The sequence below is a fragment of the Schistocerca cancellata genome, chromosome 4 (genome assembly GCF_023864275.1).
Source record: "Schistocerca cancellata isolate TAMUIC-IGC-003103 chromosome 4, iqSchCanc2.1, whole genome shotgun sequence".
Classification (NCBI taxonomy): Eukaryota; Metazoa; Arthropoda; class Insecta; order Orthoptera; family Acrididae; genus Schistocerca; species Schistocerca cancellata.
Window position 1 is genome coordinate 791,129,063 of NC_064629.1, and position 26,177 is coordinate 791,155,239.

Consider the following 26,177-nt stretch of genomic DNA (forward strand, 5'->3'; position numbering starts at 1 on the left):
TGTTTATGTGCGGTTGTTGTATTGTTTGCATCTGCGAGGCGGAAGCCACACCCACAGTGTGTGTGTGTGTGTGTGTGTGTGTGTACGAGCGCCGGCGCAGGCCCGGCCGGGCTGTGCGCCGCTCGCTCGCTGTTCGTGTTTTAGGCGGGCGCGACTAACTATCTGGCTACAGTCTGTTCCGGTCGCAAGACGCCCCCAGCGAACGTATTGAGACGCGCCGCTCCGTCCACAGGCGTGTAGCCGGCGCCGCGACGACGGCGACGGAGAAACGGGCGCGCGCTGCGTCACAGCTGTCGCAGCCCTCCTTATCTGGACCTGCCGCCTTAATGAGTTGCCGGCAAGCGAGCCGCGGAATTGTGGGGAGAAAAAAGGAAGACGGAAGACGGACTGAATGAGTAATTCGATGTCTCCCTCGGGTGTCAGAAAACGGTAGCACGTAGGTGTCTTTCACCGTCTCATCAGCTCGAACGATTCCGCCGTCGGACCGGTATCTTAATTAAAAACATTTGTTTCTTCCCACACGAGCGTGGCCCGATCTGTCACGGCGGCGGAGGGCGACAGGACGGCGGTCGCTCGTTAGTTCCCCTTAAAACGCCACCGATTATTTCCCGAGCGGGTGGATGAGGTGCGCAGCCCGCGGAGCGCCCTGAGCGATACGGCGGCGACCCGGCGGCGACTGCGATTGACGAGCCCGTGGGAATACGGCGCTGTCGCGCGATTTGTTCTCGCCCCGCATCTTCGTCCTGACAGCCGGAATGCAGTCACCGAACACGCCGCCGGCCACCATCGTTATTTCGGACATCGAGAAACGAAAGCGAAATTGAAGCTATTTGTGTTGCTTTAGATCGTCAAATTGCCTACCTTAAATTCTTCCCCGCTTCGTCAGGATTTAGTCTACCATCGACATATCGATAGAAAACGTTTTAGATGACACCGCGAAGCGTATAATGATACGCACGTTATCTGCATCAGGCTTCTGAGAGTGTGAATAAGAATTCGCACAACTTATATTTACTAAATACAGCGGTAAAAATAAATGTTGCATATTGCTTAATTATAGGAAACAAAACTGATTTTTCTGAATCAGGTATAGTAAAAAAAAAACAAAAAAAAGAAGCTAAACACATTTCCACGTGACAGAAACAAAAAAACTTACAAAAGATAGCCGGCCGCGGTGGCCAAGCGGTTCTAGGCGCTTCAAATGGTTCAAATGGCTCTGAGCACTATGGGACTTAACAGCTATGGTCATCAGTCCCCTAGAACTTAGAACTACTTAAATCTAACTAACCTAAGGATATCACACAACACCCAGTCATCACGAGGCATAGGTGCTTCAGTCCGGAGCGGCGCGACTGCTACGGTCGCAGGTTCGAATCCTGCCTCGGGCATGGATGTGTGTGATGTCCTTAGGTTAGTTAGGTTTAAGTAGTTCAAAGTTCTAGGGGACTGATGACCACAGATGTTAAGTCCCATAGTGCTCAGTGCCCTTTGAACCATTTTTTTTTTTTACAAAAGATACCACTCCAAACACTACAAAACAATGTTCAAATGTGTGTGAAATCTTATGGGACTTAACTGCTAAGGTCATCAGTCCCTAAGCTTACACACTATTTAACCAAAATTATCCTAACGACAAACACTCACACCCATGCCCGACGGAAGACTCGAACCTCCGCCGGGACCAGCCGCACTCCATGACTGTAGCGCCTTAAACCGCTCGGCTAATCCCGCGCGGCCCAAACACTACAGTTTCTTCCCATTGTCATCTTGCCGAACACGTTGTTTATGAACCAGTTGACTCTCCTCGTAATTGGCGGCAATTTTAAATGTGGTTAGTCATTCTCTGTATCAAATTGTCCAGATAAGCATGTGAGATGCTGCCCCATTCCTCCACGGTTGTCTATACGTTGCCCTGTACGGTTTCTCGTGGAAAAGGGAAGTTGGAAACAGCTCGTTTTAGCATGGACCATGCATTCTCAATGCAATTGAGATCTGGAGAATATGGAGGACATTTCATCTGACTGATTTGTGCTCTGCAAGGAAGGTTCAAATGGTTCAAATGGCTCTAAGCAGTATGGGACTTAACATTTGAGGTCATCAGTCCCCTACGCTTGGAACTACTTAAACCTAACTAACCTAAGGGCGCCACACACATCCATGCCCGAGGCAGGATTCGAACCTGTGACCGTAGCAGCAGCGCCGTTCCGGACTGAAGCGCCTAGAACCGCTCGGCCACAGCGGCCGGCGCAAGGAAGGTATTCACAAGATTGTGACGACGTTGGCATGCATTGTCGTCCATCAGCGTGAATTTCGCTCCAATATGTTCACCAACTGGAGCCACAATGAGCGTAAGGGTGTCGTTCCGTTACTTCACACCAATCCTCCCATGTATGTCCTGAAGCATTACATGATTCGACCCGAAAACATGACTGAATCGTCTTGATAAGGGTGGTGACATACTATACAGTTAGGGTGTAAAAATAGTCCTCGTTGCCTCCACGCACGAGTATCAGTATTGTCAGAGTGGAGACTGAGATAGGTCTCATCAGAAAAGTGCTTTGTGTCCCAGTGCTGCCCATTCCACAAAGAGTGCTTTCGTGCCCATGCCACACGAGCTCCTCTCCGAACTCAGTTTAGAGGAGAAGCGTTGGGTTCTTCTGGCACGTAATCCCTGTGCATGGAGCCTATTTCGTATCATTTGTGTTGACATCACACTAGCGTAACTTTTAGCACTCTTCCGTAAACATGTATAATTGTGTTAATGATTTCTGCTTGCTGTTATGTGCGGATATCGGTCCTGCACATCTGTTGTTTTTCTTCGGCAGCCACTTCTGTGACGATCTTCAGCTGATCCTGTAGCTGGAATCTTGTCCCAAATTCTAGAGACATCACTTTCACTCACAGCGACATCCGCTGCGATGTCCACCTGTCTCACTCCCTGCACCATTAGCGTGACTATACGGAGCCTCTAATTGTACCTCATTGTCGTCCGAATCTTTCTGAACCAGAATAACTATTGCAATAACGCACAGCCTAAGTGCTGTACTTTCTACAGGTGACATCGTTGTCATCGACTACACGAACTGCCCCCTTATGGTAGAAAAAGGACTGTTTTCGAAAGTAAGGTCTGATCGGTCGTGAAATGGAAATCACAGTGAAAATCAAAACTGTTTTGTTTGCAGTAGTTAGTCACAACTTCCATCAACGTCTCTACATAGTTGCCGCTCCGTCTGAGACATTCGTTGTAGCGTTGTACCAACTTTCCAATACCCTCACCATACAAGGCAGCCGCCTGAACTGTTCGCCGATTCTCTACATTGCCTGCAGTTCGTTGTCTGTTCCAGAACGTTGACTTCAGAGCCTGCGGTTCATGTCAGCAGAGATGAAAATCAGAGGGAGCAAAGTCCGGGCTGTGTGGGAGGCGATCAAACTTATCTAATCGAAAACGTTGAAGGGGCTTCCTCATTGCCCCTGGACAGTGCGGCCGAGAACTGTCATGAAGAGGGAAATGTGTGACAGTTATGTTGTGTGGGCTGCATCATATCAGGCGAAATCTCTCATGGGCACTCATACTTGGCGGAAGACACTGTTTTCTAGGTATCTTTACGTGCTCACTGTGCCATCAGAACTCAAAAGACAGATGTGACGCGATCAGTGGGCATACTAGAGACACTGTCCAACACACCTATGCAATGCTTTATCTGATTTTCACTATGGTTTCCATTTCACGACCGATCGGACCTTACTTTCGGAATACGTCTCGTACATTGCAAAGTTAATTGTTGAAGTCTCGGAAATGAGCAAAATACATTTTGACCGCTGTAGTTATTAACTCACTTTCTTCTCTGTTTGCACTCCATGGGATCCATTTACAATGCACTTGTAACTAAATCGGCAGGATTATCTTAGTTCTCCAGATAAACGTTGTGTACTATGGATAGTTAGAAAGTTTTTACTACGACATCGAAAAAATCAACCTGTCGTTGTCCTTTACATAGCATGGATGGATTTCCAGAGACACCTCTTCGTCATTCTCGAAATGTCTGCCACGCTTTAGATTCTTCATCTGAGGAAAAAGAAAGAATTCACTGAGTACCATGTTAGAAAAATTATGTGGGGTAAAGTAAAACCTGATAGCTCAAAGAAGTATCATGTGTGACTGTGCGCTGTGCAGAACGAGCAGGAGCGTTTTCGTGGAGCAAAAACTCTCCTTTGGACAAGTTTCTCAGACGCTTCGTTTCTACAGCTTTTCTGTAACCTTGTCCTGTGATGTTTTACACCAGACGAGAATACTCTGTTATCACCACACCATGGCAGTCCCAAAAAACACTGAAAGTCTCCTTGTCCAATGGTGGCTGGGTCTTAGCCCTTTTCAGGGTCGGTGAATCTCCATGTTTCCACTGGTTGCTTTGACCTTTTTCGCAGCACTCGTCTATGGTGGCTGAAGAAGACATCTGTTCTGACACAGCTGTAACATTTTCACTGCTGCCTCGGATCGGCGGGCTGTTTGAGTGATCGCAGAACCCAACGAGTGGTGGCCTTCTGTAATAATCTGAATGTAGTGCAGAATGTTCAGAACTTATGTATGACTGATTTTCACTTCACTCACTTTATCGCCTCCATTGCAATACTCAGATCTTCGAGCAGCAAGGACCCCTCGAGCTATTCTGATCTATTATTTCTCTCTTCGTCATTCAGACTTGTTTAAACAGACTAGACGCGTCTGCGCCACCTAAACTACAAAAACTAGATTCCTTCCGAACAAGCCTCGGATTGCCTGATGGTATCGACCGATCACCGCGTCATCCTCAATACAGAGGTGTCACTGGATGCGGATATGGAGGGGCATGTGATCATCACATCGATTTCCCAGCCGTTATCAGTTTTCGTGGCCGGAGCCGTTAGTTTTCTATCAAGTAACTCCTCAATTGACCTCACACACTCGGCAGACCAGGACAATCAGCCTCCAAGTACTACACAACCCCGACAGTGCTTAATTTCTGTGACCTGACGGAAACCGACTGCACCACTGCTGCAAGGCAGTTGTATTCTATAGTGGAGCACTGTTGCCGTACACTTCGATCAACTCAGTATGGATTGTAGCAACCTTGATCCCGGTCAACTACGGAAAACGAATTCCGCCAAGATACTCCACTCTATCATTTTATTTTGATCCCTCTGGAGGCTTTCTACGGTACTGTGATTTGGGAATTTCAATGTGTACCAGGTCTACAGACATGTACCATGAGACAAACAACAAACGTTGTCCAACTTTTTTGTTCCAGGTAGTGCATGAGGTAGGTGTTAAACAATTGTTCTCTCCAGAAGGCCCCTTAATGTGAAATGGTTAGGTAACGTGTGGCACGAGTAGTTTTGACGCTGGGCATTTAGTGGAATCAACTACTCAGTGTAAAGTGTAGAAAACACATTATTTGTGTAGTAGAGATGCTAAAGAACCAGTAAAATTTTGCAGATATGATGGACTTATCGCTATATTCCCTATCTCCAATCATAGTTACTGATGTAGCATACTTAATCGCTAATGATATGTCATTGAAATGTTGAGTGCATGAAGTTTCATCCAGTAACCCATAGTAGTGCACTGTGTTCAATTTATGATATACTGACGAATTTCAGCGGGTCAGCAACGCTTATATCATTTTTTCACCTAAGGTGACCTTTTAGTAATCGTTAAGATTCTTTTCTTTCATTTTAATGTTTCAACGTAAATGACACGTCTATACGTCAATGAGTACTTTAAAGCCAGTACGAAGACTAGGTATGTAGCTGAAATACGGTGTGAATTTGTAACGGAATAGCGTTACACTTACTGTGTTGTAATATATGTCAGTAACCTAGATAAATAACTAATGATTATTTCAGAGTTGCTTATATTGGGAGAGAGATGACGTAAGACGATTATACAAGCATTCTATACCAAGCAGCTGAACACTATAATCAGCAGCTGCACGAGTGTCTCTGAAACAAGCATGCTTGTGAATATCCATTTTCCTGAGGTAGGAATAATTTGTTAAATAACACCGTGATATTCAACCACCGAAATAGGGAAGCCATCATACCTGTTAGCTGCCAAGCTTTTTCCCTTGTCGTTTCCGTTTCTGGAACGCTTTTTCTCTAGAAGAAATGCGCAGTAAGCTGACCCAGCGGACAGCGTAGATATAGGGTTAGCAGACGGCCTTGTTTGTTCCGTTTTTTGGTTTCCCTTTTATTTGAAACGAGGAGTGCGGCAGACAGACAGGCGTGGGGAGACTAGCCAGCTGTGAGCAGTTGAGTAAGGTTCATGTAATAGTGCGCTCTACAAGATATTTCTTATTTTGTGTTAGTAACGGTGCAATTATTGGAGTCGTCTCATATACATTGAAGCTGTGAATGTAAGATTTTTCCAGACAAAATAATGGTGGTGAAAGAACCGTACCTTCATCACTTCAAGAATTCTTCCAAAAGGTAGACCATATTGCATGTTTGGTCTATTTAAGAAGTATGAGGACTGAAAGTACTATGAAAGCGTTTTTTCATCCTCTTTTCAACTGCACTGCTTCAGAAAAGGCAAGCTACTGACAAGTTATTTCTTAATTAGAAGTTTAACACGAGAGGCAGATCTTTTTTAACACAAACTGCGGCGATTGTATTTTTTATACTAACAAGTAATAATTAACTGTCAAAAGTGTAACATCCTTTTTTTCAGGTACAATATATTTACTTTGCTTAAACTCTGTCTTAAAATATTATTTGTTGATTGGAAAAGAAATTGCAGTTAACATAAAACTTGTGTGATTCATTTACGTAAAAAAGGGGAAAAATGGTAATTTGATGGGTCACATTGCAACAGTACTTGTTTAAAATATTTTTTTAGTTTCTCAATACGAAAGTATATTCAGTCTGATAGTAACAACTAAAATCACTTTTACTTGAAAAGCTCATAAAGTGATTTTTCAGAAGACGTACATTAAATATACTGTGAGCTTTATTTTGGTACTAAAAACTAAAGTTTCATTTCTTCAAAGATAAATTCACTAACTATCTCTAGTTTAATGACCGTAAATATTTTTAAAATTCGTCCCTTCAGGACTGGCGACCGAATTTAGAAGGCAGAATTATTTAAAGCAAATTACTCAAAGTGAATTTGTATTGGTTCCTGGCTCAAATCAACATACTGGCTCCGAGTTTGAGTGGGAAATCTAATTAGGAAAACGAAGATTAAAGGTAAGAGTGAAGTGAAGTGTTAAATGCTGTTTCTAGAGAGAATGGCCCTCTAAATTTCAACAAAATACTCCAGAATAATTACTGTAGCCGTAAAAGTGTGAAAACAGGTTTACATGAAGTTAACATTTGAAAGCGAGTTCAGTTTACGTTAAGAGAGTGCTAGAAGTGTAATTTTTATTATTATTGTTATTATTTTTTGTGAGTCTGTAGTTAGTAGCCACAACGGTCACTTAAAGTTGCAGCAAGGTCACACTGTATAGTAGACGCGTCCAGCCGCTCGTAGTAAGAGCTGTGAAGGGTCGTTATAAATCCACGAGCTGAAGGTGCTGACACATTCAGGAGCGAATGACACAGTGGATTTGACACGTAAGAGATGAACATCGATTGATCGGCGGGAAAAGGATGACCCTTTGACCATTTCGTGAATATTTTATCGATTTATAAAATTATAATAAATTTTAAGATTAAAAATTGTCAAAGAGTTTTAAAGACATCGGTATAACTCTTATTATGGGTCAAGTAAAATCTCAGTGACACTGAGCTAATTGCCGGCCGGAGTGGCCAAGCGGTTCTAGGCGCGACAGTCTGGAACCGCGCGATCGCGACGGTCGCAGGTTCAAATCCTGCCTCGGGCGTGGATGTGTGTAATGACCTTAGGTTAGTTAGGTTTAAGTAGTTCTACGTTCTAGGGGACTGATGACCTCAGAAGTTAAGTCCCATAGTGCTCAGAGCCATTTTGAACTGAGCTAATTTATTAAAACAAGTTTGTTAGGTAAAATACATTTTACGCTCATGGCAGCCAAAAACAGAATGGCCTACATCTTTTTTCTGACGACAAACTGCTGCACCCACTGTATGACGTTACGTCATCCTATCACAATGAATACATTCAGTAGTCTGTCAGAAATCAAAATCTGTATGTGATTAAGTTCATAGTATATGTATATACCGATAATATTTACAAGAAAACTGCGACTTGTATCGTTACAAACAACAAACAACACTGTCCTTATGCCTAGATTTCGTAGATTAGTTATGAGTTAAGAGCTGTGTACGTTTCCGGATATGGATAAAGAAAACCCACTGACGATGACACAGAGTTTCTAAAACATGTTTGGGTCATTTAAAATAACAGCCTTTTGGATAACAAGTGTATCTTATATTCGATAATTTTATCTGCAAACACGGCAAATGCAAGAGTAGCAAATGCTGATGATGAATATCAAGCAGCGTGTCATCTGCCCACAATAGGTCACATTTGGCATGATGAAAGCGTACAGATTTTGAGGTACGCAGCCACTGATAGGCATTCCACGTCTTCCATCATAAACAGTTTACTTTCGAAAGCACACTGCCTGGGCGCGTCCTCCTAACTCAACGTTCGATCAGCGCGCCCCCAGCGTGCGCACATACTCAAATAAGCCGGACGCTAAATCAACTGGGTGCCCGATACATCGGAAGACAAATCGGACACAAAGTGAAGTCTATTCCACACAATCGCTTAGTTAAAATAATACAACTTTTTTTGTAACTAACTGTAATTTAAATTTTGCACGTGGATAAGCGTAGGGTATATATACCAGTTTTATAAAATTTATACTTCTTTTGCTACAACTGAATTGAAATCTCTACATAGGTAGTAATCGAAACTTACAGTGGTTACTGATATGATTGAACTATGGTTGGTGGTATGGTCATGAAACCAAAGGCCAAAATAAATAAAAAATTAAGAAAAGTACTCGAGTACTCGTATAAGGCAGTATTCAGCATAGGGACGGAAAAAACCGACCGGTTAATACCGTTACCGGTATCATAGTTGTGAATAACCATACTTTTCGGTATTTGGCTGATCTCATTTATAACAGGCGCTTTTAATTTTTTCTACTAACGGAGTTAAAAAAAACGAAGAGTCAATTTAAAAAAAGGAGGAATTTTTATTGGGAAAAATTGCACTGGTTGCAACGCTGCATTGACATGGAAAATGAGAAAAGCGATGAGTACTATTTTAATAACAATGCTGACATAACGAACGACAAACACATGGGATAAGGACTAGTACAGCATTGCTGAGACAATAATATTCCCATTGACGCGTGTCATGGCCTAAGGTACACGTGCACGAGCAGTGTGCAAGACTAGACCCCCACCTGGTCTACACGGTAGTTTCTCTGTGTCGTCGTTGGACGTCCGTTGTATTACAGAATGGCACCAGCCCTAGCCTGGCAATATTTATACGAAGTGACGTGGCAATGAAGTACAGTGCTTCATTTGGTTTAAGATATTGAAGATCTGTCTGTAACTTCCATGAAATAATGAAAGAGGAAGGAAATTATGGTAACAGTAATAAATCAAAACCTTAACAACATTTCATTCATATTATACAACAAAAATGGAGGGTTGCTGATCCGCTGCCTGATTCTAAGTAATAAACCTTTTCTCGCTTGTAGACGTTGAAAACGGACAAATTAACGTGAAAACCAGAGCTATTCAGCCTCAGTTTTCACCCTTTAGCACTGAATATTCATGATGCCCAACTAGTGGAATGATCACCGCTTAAAACATGATTTTTGGGCAAGGTACAAAAAATGAAAATCAAAGGAGAATAATGGTGATTTTTTGTAGTATTCAACCACTTATCATCTTTCGATAAAAGCAGCGAACGGTGCACGGACCAAGTTTCCTTTTAACTGCCTATTTAATTCAATTCCTTTATTTTACGGCTTCGTCACCACGTTTTCCTGTTACTGGCATTTCCATTGGTGATGAGTGGTTTTGGAATTCCAGCTCGCCGACCAATTACCTGCTTACGGAGCACCCGTCATGTTTATTTGTTGCTAGCAGGGTTCGCGAGTGCTACATTCAGTTCTACACTGTGTTTTGCAGCTGTCGTCCTCCTATTTTTCGTCACAACCCTATTCAGTAACAGTCTGACACATTCACTCAACACACGTTTTCATTCGCGTTGTGACTTAGCGGGTGATGTTTTTCCAGTTTCCCTGTATGCGGTATAGATCTTTGTTACGTTGCCTGTTGAGACACCAAACGACTTCGGCTACATTGTTTATGGAAACATCCACCGTACGATCACCAATGATGTGCCCACTTTCGAATTCATTAGCCCTGACAATGCACTCACGGCTGTAGAGAACACTGTTATGACCGCGACTGACAATTGCAACTTATTGAGGGAACTGCACAGGTGCCGTTAGTGATCAAATACACTGACGAAAAAAAATCACAACACCAAAAATTAATTAATGCAATGTAATGAAATTTCGGGAATACCTTTGTCTAGACAAAATATTTAAGTGAATAACATTGCAAGCTCACAGGTGAATGTAAGTGCAAGATAAGCCATTGCACGTGTGTAGCCACCAGATGTTGAGTGCATGCATTGTGTTGTATCGATGCCGCATGTCAGTATATGGGATGGAGTTTAATGACTGTTGCACTTAGTCGGTCAATATAGGGACGGTTAATGCTGGTTGTGGATAACGCTGAAGTTTTCGTCCGATGATGTCCCATAAGTGCTCGATTAGGGGCATATACGGTGATCGACCAGTTGAAGGAATCATTCAGACTCTCTGTAGAGGATATTGGGTTACGACATCGATGTGTGGGCGAGCGTTATCCTGTTGGAGAGCACCCCCTGGAATACTGTTCATGAATGGCGGCACAACAGTTCGAAACACCAGTGCTGCTGGTGTCATATGAAATTGTACCATAGACCATAACTCCAAGTGTATGTCCAGTGTATCTAGCACGCAGACAGATTGGTTGCAACCCTCAACTGAACGCCTTCTAGTGAACACACGGCCATCACTGGCACTGAGGCAAAACCAGATTTTATCAGAGAAGACAACAGATCTCCACTCAGCCTTCCAATGAGTTCTCGGTTGCCACCACTGAAGTCGTTAATGGCGATGGTTTGGCGTTAGTGGAATGCACGCTACAGGGTGTCTGGCTCGTAGCTGTCCTTGAAGTAACCGATTAGAAGCATTTCGTTGTGTCGCTGAGGTGCCAACTGCTGCTCAAATTGCTGCTGCAGATGCGCCAGAGCTACACCCCGCACCTGACGGGCTTTCCTGTCGTTAGTACCACATGGCCGTCCGGAGCCCGTAAATTCTCGTGATCACCACTGCCAGCAATCATATACAGTGGGTACGTTCCTGCCAAGTCTTTCTGTAATATCTAAGAAGGAACATCCAGCTTCTCGTAGTCATATTATACGACCTCATTCAAAGTCTGTGAGGTACTGATATTGGCGTCTTTGTCGCCTTAAAGGCATAGTCGATTAACATGAACTCTACATATCCAGTCTCAAAGCTAACTAACGCTCACGACCGTTACAGCTTCTGTTTAAAGCAACCTGATTTACACCCTCATAGTAGCGCTACTAGTGCCCGTCTTATCCGACTGGCGTGAAATTTGAACAGACTTCGTTTTTCAGATGTAGAAACACGTCTGCCAACTTTCGTTTATGTCGCACAACTACTTCCTGGAGCCGCCATTTTTTCCTTCAGTGTTCAATAGCGCAACCTGCATGGTTGGCTGCAATCTGCATTTGTGTTCAAGCTTGCATTTCTCGCAATGTTTCCATATTTTTGTTCAACCCCTGTATTCCTCAAATTTAGACAATCCTTCCATTTAAGGGATTAAGTGAGTGGCTATAATCTGTAAAGGAAGGTGATGCTGAGCACACAATGGCAAGAGTGATGTGTCGGCCCCTGAAAGCTTTCTGACTCGGGGTACTCTCACGACGACCGCTATTGTCTGCTAAGCCGGATGAGAACTCCACAAATCCGCAACTCCCTTCTCTGCCTGCATTTCCTCTCCACGCGTTCTATGTGAAACGAACCAAGTATTGCACAGAATCACATTTTTTGTCGCTTGTTTACACTTAACAGACAGCTGTTATCAAATACTCGTACATTATGATTATCTTTGACAGCCATTATAAAAAACCAAAATAGGCATGCAAAAATGCATTACAAGTAGCTAAAATAGGCAATATAGATCAACCTTACATTATGCCTATTTATTTTTTGGACTGCACTATACAATCACACAGTCAGTGTATTTATTTTAACATCCGGGGGTTTTATTATATTTTTAGAGTTAACTTTAAAGTTTTAAACAAAATCCTATCCCTGCAATGCCTTTTTGGTTTATTGGTTGTACATAAAAACCAAATGTTTTTCTAAGTGTTGAGCTCCTGTCAGATAATACATTTTCCACCTCTCAGCCATTTACAGAGGTAACTGGAGCAAATCGGAATCAGTGAACTATTTTATGTAGGCGGTGCTGGATAGCTTTTGGGAAGGTTAGCAATTGTATTATACAATACAAAGTTGTATTATTTTATTTTCATTGAAGAAAATCGATTTCGGTCCTGCATCAGACCATCTTCGCCTCTCAAAAGACAATTTGGCTATGTGTTGTCCAGTTTGAATGCCAAATATAACTTATAGACCGTTCCATTATTACTATTAGCTGTGTATGTGTAACATTTAATAATAACAATAACAGAACATTCCACAAATCGCATTTAGCACAGCAGCTGGGCAGTGCAAAGCTAAACTGCTTTTTGAGACCCAAAGTTGGTCTGATGCAAGACCAAAATCGATTGTCTTCAATAAAAATGAAGTAGTAAAGCTCTGTATTGTACAGAGCAATTCTCAGCGCTGATCTGTTGTAGTGCCTCTTTCCACTGCAATAGAAATGTAACATTGTAGAATTTTTGAAATGTTTCTAAGTTTGTCAAAGTCAGGATTTTTCGAAAACACAATTTCGTACTGTTCTATGTCTAATGAACGCTACTTCTCCGGTGCACTCTCCAATCTTTGATCTGTATATTCTACATTTTTCACTGACTTCGTCAAAAGCTGCCCTGTTTCTTGAAGCTGGCGTATTACTTGTGACAGGAAACTGAACTCGGCCGCAATGAAAGTTAGGTCATTTCTCACTTCCGAGGATTCGAGAAGTTTCTTTGTTGATACTATTGAAGATGCTTCTTTTTCCAGACCGATGACTGCTTAAGATTTAGTCAGTAAATTTGGAGCGTAGTAGACCGCTGCTTATCATGCCCTTTAACCAGAGGACAGACATTGTCTTTCAAATGTCTAAATCCTTCATAAAGACGTTCTTCATATTAGAAATAAAATTATTACTATCTGGAAACAAGCTTCGTGTCTGTTCTGACACCCTTGGAAAACAACATGTTACGCAGGTCACGTGCGGCTTGTTTGCAAATAGCGTTTTTAAAGTTGTCCTCACCTTTTTCATATAGGATGCGGCGTCTGAGATGAAAAGTAATACATTGTCGAATTGTATTTCCTCAGGCCACACAAACTGCAAGAACTGGGAAATAACCGAGCCGTAGTTGAATCGTCAACTTTTTCCAGACAACTCTGTTGTAAGCAGAAATGCTTTTACTGAGTCACTGTCTGAAGGATGCACTGGTCCAACAATAACATTGGTCATAAAACGACCTGTAGGATCAGTTGACTCAATGATTGAAATCCAACGCTTTTTATCTTTTACTTCATCATAATGATTTTCATTACTTCATCGTAACATTCACTTCAGTACCATTTTCGCACAGATTCTTTCGGATACTTTTCCAAAAACTATTTTAAATTAGAATTTTGTAGTTTCTACAAAGGGATTCTGGCATCAATAAAAGCTTTAAATAAACTGAATGGAAATTGCGATTTTCAGCTCGATGCTGCAACTGCCATTGGAAGCAATGAAAGTTTCTTCCCAGTGATCTTGGAAAGTGTATTTTTGTGTTTGGTTGTACTTATATGCTGAGAAATTAAATACAAGTATTTGTTTTCGTAGTTCACTGACTGCACACAAGCGTTTTACTGTCATATGAAATACGACGGATCCGAAATTATTAATGGAATTACGTAATTGCAGCTTACTGCGTAGAGGAACACTGAATTTCAGCATGTTACTACAGACCCTGCACAACAACCCTGCAGTGAAAACAGAAAGGAAGAGAAATTTATAACAATTATGAAACCATATTTTAGTTCCGGCACTCATTGTTCCTTTTGAAGGAGGTATGATCCGACAGAAAGCCAAGTAAACACAAGTGATAATTAAAACTGATCCTTCCTTTTACGGTGAAACTCATCGTTGTTTTTAATAATAAAGCAATAATAATAATAAAAACGAACAAAATGCATTTACTTCGACAAATAGGCACTATGTAAAAAAAGGCAGAAAAAGGGAACATAATAGTGTGGCGCTTCTATCACTGAGATGTAAATCATGCAGATTCACGTTAAAATGAAAGATTTAACGCGTTTAAAATGGCATTTTGTCGAATTTCCAGTCTCTAATTATTACATAAATAGTGAAAGAAAAACAAAAAAAATTGATCTAAGCTTGTGTCCCATATGACTTTTTTGCCAGATTACTACATTCTTCCGCAAGTTCGTTACTTACTCCCATAACTATATTTTTTGAGTATACATCGCACTGTTGCAAAAAAGTAAAAGAGGGAACATTTACGGATCATTTGGTGAGTGAGGCGGCCCCAGCTGCAGAAATCCATTTAAATAAGTAAATAACCGCAACAGCTCCCGTTTATTCAAGAAAGGAAAACTATCCATGCTACCAACATTAATCACATTCTGTCTATATCCATATTTCTAGAACAGGCCCTTTAAATGTTTTCAGTCGGATTCCAGAGTGTCCGAGCTGCAGTTGTCTGTACATTACATTACTCGGAATTACTCTTTACCTTCATCTGAGCCTAATTATGAAAACAGCAATAACTAAAATATGTGTGTATCTTGGCTTCCTATACGTAGGATTATCTGCATTTGAAAAACTAGCAATTGATTGATAATAGCTATACGATCAATTATTCATTAGTTTCAGTGCAGAAATTCAATGATCATGATGATTTGTTGGAGGATTTTCATAAAGTCAGATAGAGAGTGTTTGTTTTCCTCATCATACTTAAGGTCACCTTAAATTCCTACAGAGCTAACTGTATTCCGCTGTCAACATGCGCAATACAGCCAGTACTGTAGTAAAGTACAGAGATAAACTCTTCACTGTGTTGCACAGATCATTCACGGTTTTGGTGAAATGTAAGAAGTCATGTCAAAAAGTAAAGGAAATTTTTAAAAAGAAATTTTTCAATTATAATTCAACATTTCAAGCAACATTATTTCTCTATATGACGACTCTCAATCACAATGGAATTGGTCCATCTCTCGACATGCTTCCTAATTCCATTCCGAAAGGAACCTTGTGGCGTCGTGCACCTCCACAATCTCAGTATTCAACGAGAAGGGATTCATGTAGGTATGCCTTCATCAGTCTAAAAGGGTGACAATCTCTTGGAGGTAGATCAGGATGCTATGGTGGATGATCCAGTAACCTAAAACTTTGATTTTAAGTGCATTGGATTGTTTTATTAGCTGTTCGAGGGTAGACGTTACTCTGCATCAAAATCACACATTGTGAAAGCAGTGCTAGATTACAATCGCATGGTTCAAAGCGGGAGGTATGAAAACTGGGCCTTGTACCTGAAATACATTAATTAAACCCCATCCACAATAATGAATTAGGAATTAAATGAAACAAGAACCACAATTAATTTGGTCCATTCCATCAAAGAAAACTCTTAACAAGCACAGTAATATTATTCTAGTAAAGCCTTGGCACACCTGATAAAAGGGTCTGGGAAAGATTGTAATAAGCATATAAGTGAAAGAATTGTAATTCTGAAGTTTTACTGTGATTGTGGCGATGTTAGTGGAAAAGACAGATAGTACTAAAGAAGGGAATGCGTTGAACATGTGGTCGGAGTTGAAAGGAAGCTCGTCATTGAACCTGAATGCAAGTCTCCAAAGTAAAGCTGGAAGTTGTAAAATTCTATAAAATAGCTTTAATGTCCTTACACGTAGTCTTGTGACTGTGGCTCTATCTCATCACAGTAAATTGTAGGTGGAGACTGAAGTACCTGCAGAATCAGTTACAGGGAGCACACTAGTGACTCTGACAAGTGGCCAACTGCGGATCAGGCTAAAACCTAGGCGCTCGATACATCTGCTCTGGCTGTATCCCAATTTAGCAGAGGCAATGCCCGATGGCTACAGCTATCAACGCAGAAGTAATTTTGTACTGAATGCTATGTAAAATGAAAACTCGCGTTTGGCTGGGCTACACATCTTCCGAGCGCCGACTAGTAAAAATGCTGCTTAGAAAACAATCCTATCCTTCCTTGTGCTATTCTTCATGCAATTAACCAGTAATACGCATCCTGCTATTTAACGTTGAAAAAAGGCATCTCATTCACTTTCCATCCCTCTCTGTGGTCAGTGAGGTGAGTCCTCGACGGCACAGTCGAGTTTCTCTGTCTAACCTCTAGTTTATTCGATTAGCTAATCTTGGTAGTTCTTATGTTGTGTAAACATTTGATTTTTATTAAGTCAACGTACAGGAGCGTGTCACGCCTTAAAAGCTTCCCAAACCTGCGAGTTGCCACTCCATTTGCGAGAGAACAATTGCAGTATCCGGCACTTTCCGGCACAATAGTGCCTTCTTCGACTTCGCTAAAACAGCATTGGTTCTGATTTCACTTCTGGGTTATAAAAGCACTCGTTTTTGGGGGCCTTACGCCACAGGAGATCTTATCTGTGTTCGCTTCTGGTGCTGCGGGCGGCCAACGGTGGCACTACAAATGCCATGTGAGCTACTGTCCTACGCATCTCCCGGCACTGCCTTCCAAGAACCGTTCCAACGGTTGTGGCCTACATGACTCCACGACTCTGTCACCTCATCCCAATCTTATATGTAAATTGAAGGTGGACGGGGCAGAAGCAAACGAACTTATCGATGTCAACTACATGGATAATTCACGTGGAATCGGCAGCGACGAGTAAAAATGTGTGCCTGCTCGGGATTCGAACACAGGACTTCCTGCGTACTAGGTAATAGCGTTAACCACTGCGCGGACTACTTCGGCACGTCTCTCGCCAACCAACACTTCCACCCAGCGCCACCTATCCGCAATCCCTGCCCATGTCCTCCATGGCCGCTACTGTGAGATTCGTGCAGGAGGTGTTACGTAATTGTGCATCCGCAGTGAAGAAGGCAGAAGGTAGATTCGTTGCCCATCAAGGTGAATCAATTATATGAATGCGTCGTGTCTGTTTTTTCAGATATGTCCAAAAGGACAGACACCACGCGGAAGCCGCAGCTGTGATACATTATACAGACATCAAAAAAGTTTGCATCACCCCGGTTCCCGGAACTCCTGAAGACAGACGTTGACTGTGGATATTGTATCACAGACACAGTCCCTTTGACTGTTCAGAGATGTCACTAAACCCACCCAAAGATGCAAATTAGACGGAAGGGGTCCGACAGCCAATCAGTTCCAGTCATTCCACCAGGAAGGAGGTACACGGCTCGTATTGTCTGTAGTTCAACCATGCCTGAACGGTCAACACAGCCGTTCGATCGTGTCCGCATTGTTACTTTGTGCCAGGAAGGGCTCTTAACAAGGGAGTGTCCAGGCGTCTCGGCGTGAACCAAAGCGATGTTGTTCGTACATGGAGGAGATACAGAGCGACAGGAACTGTCGATGACATGCCTCACTCAGGCCACCCAAGGGCTACTACTGTAGTGGATCACCGCTACCTATGGATTATGGCTCGGAGGAACTCTGACAGCAACGGCACCATGTTGAATAATGCTTATTGTGCAGCCACAGGACGTCGTGTTACGACTCAAAATGTGCGCAGTAGGCTGCATGATGCGCAACTTCACTCTCGACGTCCATGGTGAGGTCCATCTTTGCAAAAAACGACACCATGTGGTGCGGTACAGATGGGCCCAACAACATGCCGAATGGACCAGTCAGGATTGACATCGCGTTCTCTTCACGGATGAGCGTCGAATATGCCCTCAACAGTGAGATAAAGGCATGTTATTGTCGAGACAGTGCTATCATCCCATGGAATAGAAAAAAGTTGCCTTTACTTGTTGACTTGCCCTCGTATATTCTAGTCTCTCACATTCTGTAAATAATAAGTTCGTACGATGAAGTGTGTGTGTGTGTGTGTGTGTGTGTGTGTGTGTGTTTTCAAACCAAAAGTGACAAAACAGTTTTCACGATTGTGTAAATAGCACAGAAGCTCTTCCTGAAGTCTGAAGATATTTCACTTGTCTGATGTACACGAGGTGGAATATTAAACGTAATACTGTTATTTACTCTACTTAAGCACTAATTTAAAATACATGAATATCAGACACCTTTTTATTTCTGTCTCATTCTGAGTGTGATTTTCTAAAAGAAGTTATATTAATTCTTGAACGATGCAGATATTTTGAAACATATCCTGTTCCAAAGAATATGCTGTCCATTTGTTCCGTTATGCACATGTCGCCCCCTTAATCTTCCGTTGTGGTGTGTATAAGAAACGAAGGGAGCTTAGCGTTTAACGCCATCTGAATAGATGAACAGAGATTAGAGGTAATACCCTAGCGATGATTTTTCAGGGAGTGGGAGTGATTCGACCGTGGGCTCGGGGAAGGAAATATTGCGGGATTTACCGACAGCACTACGAGTGACGCATGCAGTAGTTAAATGTTTCGGCATCCACAACAAAAATTCGAATCTAAACCACGTGCAGGGCGCCATTTTTGGCAACTAGCTGGAAGCCGATTACGGCGCGCAGAAAGCGAGGAATGCCAGGCGAGGAGCGGCAAACAGGTCTGGCGTGGGCCGCGCCGTGTGTACGCCGGCTGTCGGCGCGCCGTGCTAATCTGTGCGCCTGACGCGCCGGCCGGAATGGAACAAAACACACTCCGGCCGTAATAGATGGCGAGGAAGACTTGCAAACGACTCGCTTCAAGACACAATAAATAAAGAGTTAATCAGAATCCACTTAAGTTTTCAGGTGTCACCGTGCGTTCCATCATTCGCCGCCCCGCCACCAGCCGCACGTGTGTTCCTTAAGCTACGCAAGACAGTCTTACTAATTTTACGACACTGTGCGCAGGGCCTAGCTGTGTTCGCGCCGCCGTAAACGTTTATCAGTAAAAGTAACGAACTCTAAATGGACAACTGGTTCTCCTCGGAACGTAATTCGCAGAGTAGATTTCCTCGGGACGACACACGTACTTGTGGCCTACAGAAGCGCTATAAACCACTCATTTAGCTGTTGTGTTACTCGTTTTACTCTGTAAACCTGATATACTGGAACCAGTCTGCGATCATTCCGAGTAGAGAGAAGGCTTCCGTCCTTAGTGTCTTTCGTGTACAATCCTAACAAGGTGAAATACAAATCAGCACATGTAGCGTGATATTCACAGATTGGTGACCAAATTTACCGCTGGCGAAGTAATAAATGTCCTGAACCAAGTCGGTGAAATGTACGTCCTGCAACAAACTTCCGATGTAGAAAACGTAAGATGGATATGCTTAATACTATCCCAACGAATAAAGAACAGATGGTATTAGCGATGATTAAAATCGACGCCCAAGCATTTATTTAGCTATTATCGCACAAACAAGCCTCAACAACTCTTTTTCTGTAGGACTGTTACAGATTGTTTAAAGTTAATAAGGCAGGATGACAAAAGGTTATACATGTCAACGAAACTTGTTTGTAAGTGAGATGGCTATGCATTCTATATCACTTTCTGACAACAGACTACTGTACTTAAAGGCTGAAAATATTGCTTCACATTTCTACTGTGTGCTATTTTCTCAGTGATTTATTACTATTTTTACTCTCATTGCTGTTCTATTTGAATAAGCTAAACGGGAAGACTGTAAAATAAAGCACGACAAATTCGACACATTCGTTACCATTCACTTTAACTATAGTCAATGGTGCATTTTTCTCCGTCCTACGTTAAAATAAATCTTCATTTGAGAGAGACCTCTGTTACCATAAATTTTCGTTCTATATAACTCCATTGAAGGAGATACGCTAAATCTGAAAAATCATGAATGCGACCCCTTTAAAATGTAAACAGAATCGAAAATCACTCCGATTTCGTCAGCTAGTCAATAATACTGTTTTGCTACTGATCATATCATCGGCATTTCATATCAAGCTCTGTCGTGTCACACAAGCTGGGAATATCAAAACAACGCCAAGAATGTGTCTGGCGCGTAATCAAGCACAAAATGGATTTTCTCGGTGCAACAAAAATTTCAGACGAATTCCTATTATTTGAAATAGTTTTGTAAATATAAATTAGAACAAATGAATCGAAACAAAACTTTATAAGAACACGGATACGATTCCCTGTAATTTAGATGCAGGAGCTGAAAACGGAATTTTTGAAAAACATATAGAATATTCGAATTCGGTATCCAACAAAATATTACTTTAAGCTCAAAGCTGAGAATTCTCGTGTCTTCTAATTAGTCACCATCATTCATCTACGTGAGAACTAATTTTCATTCGTCTCCGCGTGAGTGCGAAGTTTGTTAGACTGTGATGCATGCTCAACATTTAGAGTACACAGTTCAACAACAAGGTTACATAGTTCCTGAATGAAAATTCGCCTCTAAATACATATTTAATTTAAAAAAAATCTTTACCGGCCTCAGTTTTGATGAAATAATGCTTTTTTAAATGCTTATGGAAGCTTATTTATTTTTCGTATGTGGCAATAGGACAATCTCTTGCAACAACACTTGCAAACGCAAATGTCAAAAATACGAAAAGTACACAAAGAAGTCAAAGAATTGAGGTCCATAACAGTAAAGAAAGTGACTAATCATTTCCTGCTATACTTTGTCTCAGAACATTTGCTTAGTAAGGATCAAAAGTAGTTGGAAAACATTGAATAGCTGCATTTGTCAGGGTAACGTTTTTTTATTTGAGAAATGACCTGGTGGAGCCGTTCTCCATGTTCGTTTCTAACAGAGCCAAGATTAACTGCAAAGAATTCCAAATCATCATTCAACAAATGTAGTCTAAGTGACATGTTATGGCCCATAAAGTGGTACGATCTTAGTAGCTCATGGCTTTCACAAAATTTTTGACGAGAGCAAGTTTAATATGTAGCGGAGATACGAGAAGACTTCAAAAAATAAGTTCCACATCATTATGGCAGGCCAAGAAAATGTTAGTGATTGCTGTACTACACTTCAAAGTAACACAGATGTATGACACTGTTTTTTAATACAGTCACCAAATCTCTGTAAACGACGGTCGGGACGTTCTACTAATCGGTCACTTTGTCAACGATAGTGATCAGCTACTTGGTCACGGAGCCATTCGTGAACCGCTGTGTGAATGTCCTCATCCTTGGAAAATGTATTTCCTTCCCGGACACAAGCATATGGTATCAGTATTATACTAGTGGGTACATTCACCTGAGAGCTGCAGGCGATGTGGTGCTGTTAGCAAAGGCACTAGCGTCGGTCGTCTGCTGCCATAGCTCATCAACGCCAAATTTCGCCGCATTGTCCTAACGGATACGTTAGTCGGACGTCCCACAATGATTTGTGCGGATATTTCATCCAGTGTTGGTTGACTACTAACGCGGACAACTCTATGCAAACGCCCCTGCTCTAGGTCATTAAGTGAAGGCTGTCAGCCACTGCTTTGTTCGTGGCGAGAGGTAATGCCTGGAATTTGGTATTCACGGGCCCACGCACTGCCCTTTTGTACCTTCTGTACGCGATCCTGCGGCATTCTGTATACGTGCATATCCCTATACCGTGACTTTGGTCACCTCAGTGTAAAGTATATGACCATGGCATGACTGAATTATTATAATTTATTGACGTAACCGGATATTCTGCAAAAATCGGAAAATATTAACATAACCTGTGACATAAGACACTGTGATATTACAGTGTGTGAAAGGGGCGCACCTGAATTAGTTTAATTTAACGATATCATAGCATATTCCGCAAAATGACGGAAAATGTTAGCACAATATAACGTACAACGTAAGATGGTTCAAATGGCTCTGAGCACTATGGGACTTAACTTCTGAGGTCATCAGTGCCCTAGAACTTAGAACTACTTAAACCTAACTAACCTAAGGACATCACACACATCCATGCCCGAGGCAGGATTCGAACCTGCGACCGCAGCGGTCGCGCGGTTCCAGACTGTAGCGCCTAGAAACGCTCGGCCACCTCGGCCGGCTACAACGTAAGATCCTCTGACATTACAGTGCTTGACTGCTGCACTGCTGAATTAATGTAAATTAACAATGTTATGGCTATTTCTGTAAACTCTACAAAGAAGTATAACTTCCCATTGTTATTATAAAACGTCACATTTTTTTAGTGATTTTATCCAAATACACATTTATCAAGATCGTGAACGAATAAATTGTGTAAATACGATACCGAAATATTAGCACAGTGTTACATTTGAACAAATGCACTCATATCACGCGTTTAGCAGTTATCCCAGTGTGATATTTTTAACAGATAAACACATATTCTGCACAATGCAACAAATATATACCAAGCCTACGTTATCTTTGTGTTATTAGTGTGTGATGTCACTATAAGGTTGCCCCCAGCAGACCTGTGAATAACGCCGGAAAACTCAAGTTGGACACGCAGCATATCGTTAAATTTATGCTGTAAACAATTACCCCCTCGTATTAATACAATTACGCCGTAGTATGTTAAAACAGTTATGTCACTGTAAGATTACCAATAGCAGACTTCCAAATAACGGTGGGAATCCGACAATACATATACACTCATAACACATCGCTAAATGTAACTGTGAACAATTTCCCCACAACAGATACTGAATGGATACAGAAATGTACTTCATTTAAAAATAAACAAACGAAAAAGAACGTACGTGTTATCGTCTTCATCCTCACTTGCAGCTATAGTGTGCAGTAAATGAAAGCCGGCCGGGGTGGCCGTGCGGTTCTAGGCGCTTCAGTCTGGAACCGCGAGACTGCTACGGTCGCAGGTTCGAATCCTGCCTCGGGCATGGGTGTGTGTGATGTCCTTAGGTTAGTTAGGTTTAAGTAGTTCTAAGTTCTAGGGGACTCATGGCCTCAGACGTTAAGTCGCCAAGTAAATGAAATAAAGTCGTCATAACTTCTGAACGGTTTGCGTTAGGATGTTGAAACTGCACGGTTGTCCGCGGGGCATGATGGGAATTAGTGTGGTGTCACCGCCAGACACCACACTTGCTAGGTGGTAGCCTTTAAATCGGCCGCGGTCCGTTAGTATACGTCGGACCCGCGTGTCGCCACTATCAGTGATTGCAGACCGAGCGCCGCCACACGGCAGGTCTAGAGACACTTCCTAGCACTCGTCCCAGTTGTACAGCCGACTTTGCTAGCATGGTTCACTGACAAAATACGCTCTCATTTGCCGAGACGATAGTTAGCATAGCCGTCAGCTACGTCATTTGCTACGACCTAGCAAGGCGCCATTACCAGTTACTATTGATGCTGTAAAACATGTACCGTCAAGAGCGATGTTCACCAATTATGGATTAAAGTTAAGTATTCCAGAAGCTACGTACCTTTTTTGCTAGTCTCAATTCCTTGTCCTGTTCCAGACCTCACGCCAGCCTGTGTGAACTTAAACGTGTGCCTTTCGGCTTCCTTATAGTGGGTTGGCTGTCTTGCCAATCCACAATAGTTAGTATGCGCTGTATGGTTTGGTTTAGCGCCGAAGTCCATTTATATTTCGATAGGTTCGTCAATCAGCAAAATTGGCGCATTTGGGGCTGAGAATCCGTATTTCGTTATCGAGAAGTTTCATAATACTCAATGGGTGACTGTGTGGTGTGCACTGTTCAGTCATGGAATAATCGATGCGATATTCCTTGACGGCACGCTGACTACAGAACGGTACGTGAAGATTTTGGAAGATGATTTCATCCCCATTATCCAAAGTGACCCTGATTTCGACAATACAGAGCTCGACCCCATCGAAGCAGGAGAGTGTTTGATGTCCTGGAGATGCACTTTCGGGACCGTGTTCTAGCTCTGGGGTACTCAAGAGGCCACTAGCATGAGCATCGTTTGGCCGCCATATTCTCCGAATCTGAACACATGCGACTCCTTTTTGTGGAGCTACATTAAAGACAAAGTGTACAGCAATAACCCCAAAACCATTGCTGAGGTGAAAACAGCCATTCAGCGGGTCATCGACAGCATCGACAGTTCCGGCACTTCAGCAGATCATACTTCATTTCGCTATTCATCTGCGTCACATCATCGCCAATGATGGCAGGCATATTGAACGTGTCATAATCTAAATCTGAATATCTGTATTGACATTTATAAGTGGAATAAAGTGTGTGCACGCCGTAGTTTGTATCTAATTCACGTTTTTTTCATATAGTTCAATAATTGTCACCCTGTATCTACTACCAGAGGATCTACTGTCTACGCCACTCCTGATATATGAGACACTTGCCGCCCATCCTAGAATCTAAGGCCGCTGTATTTAGCGGTAGGTCACAAAAAGCAACTCACGTCAGCTACCAACGGCCACAGTGAGGCAGTAATGTTATTGGAGAATCTCCCATATTCGGCATACCTCATCTTGTGGAAAATGAATCTCCTTGGTTACCAGCAACAGCTGGTCGGTGCCCACATGCCTCAAGGTAGCGAAACACTTGTTCGGTCCGATGTGGTCGGGCTCCATCTTGCGTAAACCATTCAGTACCTGGTCGATCCTCTAACGCTTGCTGTGTGGTGACAAATTGTTCCAAAATTGCAACGTAACGTGCACCAGTGACCGTTTCTCTAGTGAAAAAAGGGCCAATAATGCCTCTGCTGCATACTGCTGCCCACACAGTAACTTTAGGAGAATACAGGGGTTTCGCTTCACACCAATATGGCTTTTCGGAACCACAAAATCGCCAATTCTGCTTATTCACGTATCCATTCAGGTGGAAGTGTGCTTCATCTGTAAAACAGATGCAGCCAACATCAAATCCTTCACTATCAATCATTGTGAGCATCTGATTAGCAAAGGCAACCCTTTGTTTCACACCTCGTACGGGTATGGCCTGGTGCGTTTGAATTTTGAATGGAAACATGTGTAAGCTCTTTCACAGTATTTTCTGCGTGCTGGAACGCTTCAAACCAATCTCAGATGCAATTCTACGGACGGATGACATTGGATTTCGCTGAATATTTCCAGAAACTGTGACGATATTTTCAGGCGTAACTGCGGTTTGCTTGCGGCCAACATGCCCCACTAGATCATCAGTTACGCTGCCTGTTCGTTGAAATTTTGCGAAGACCGTAGGAATGGTTTTCGCATCGGGTCCTTTTGGAACATTAAATCGTGCTTGAAAACTTCACCTTGTTGCCGTAGGACTCTCTTCTAACCTGTGATACTCTAACACCAGAAAAACGCGTTTTTCAATGGAGTACATGGTTTTAATCTCTTCCTTCGGTACGCTAACCTCCTTTCACGTTTCAATAGTGGAACTGATCGCTCTGGGCTTCGGATCACTATTTATACTAGGCATTACGTATGGCGATTACAGCGCCATCTGTTAGCAGCTTTTGTAACTATTATTTCAAACTGCTGTATAAACGTCTTACAGCTTTTATAATAAACATACCGTTTGCTGCATTCCTCTATCGATCTTTGCTTTCGAGATATTTAATTTTGAAATCAGGGAGTCCTTTCCTGGACACCCTGTATATTTTTTGTGCTATATTTTTGTCTCACATCCTGCTAGATCTAGGCTGCCTCCTTTAGCTGATTTTGTCAGCTGATCTCTGGCCACACGAAGCAACGTACCTTTCCAGATGAACCAACCTATGTATTTTTTTATTTGTGATAAATTTTTTTCTATCAATGGGTACGTCTTGTGCAACATACCACATTTTCGACAGGACCAGCGTGTTGACGTATTCAGTCAAATGGCTCTGAGCACTATGGGACTCAACTGCTGTGGTCATCAGTCCCCCAGAACTTAGAACTACTTAAACCT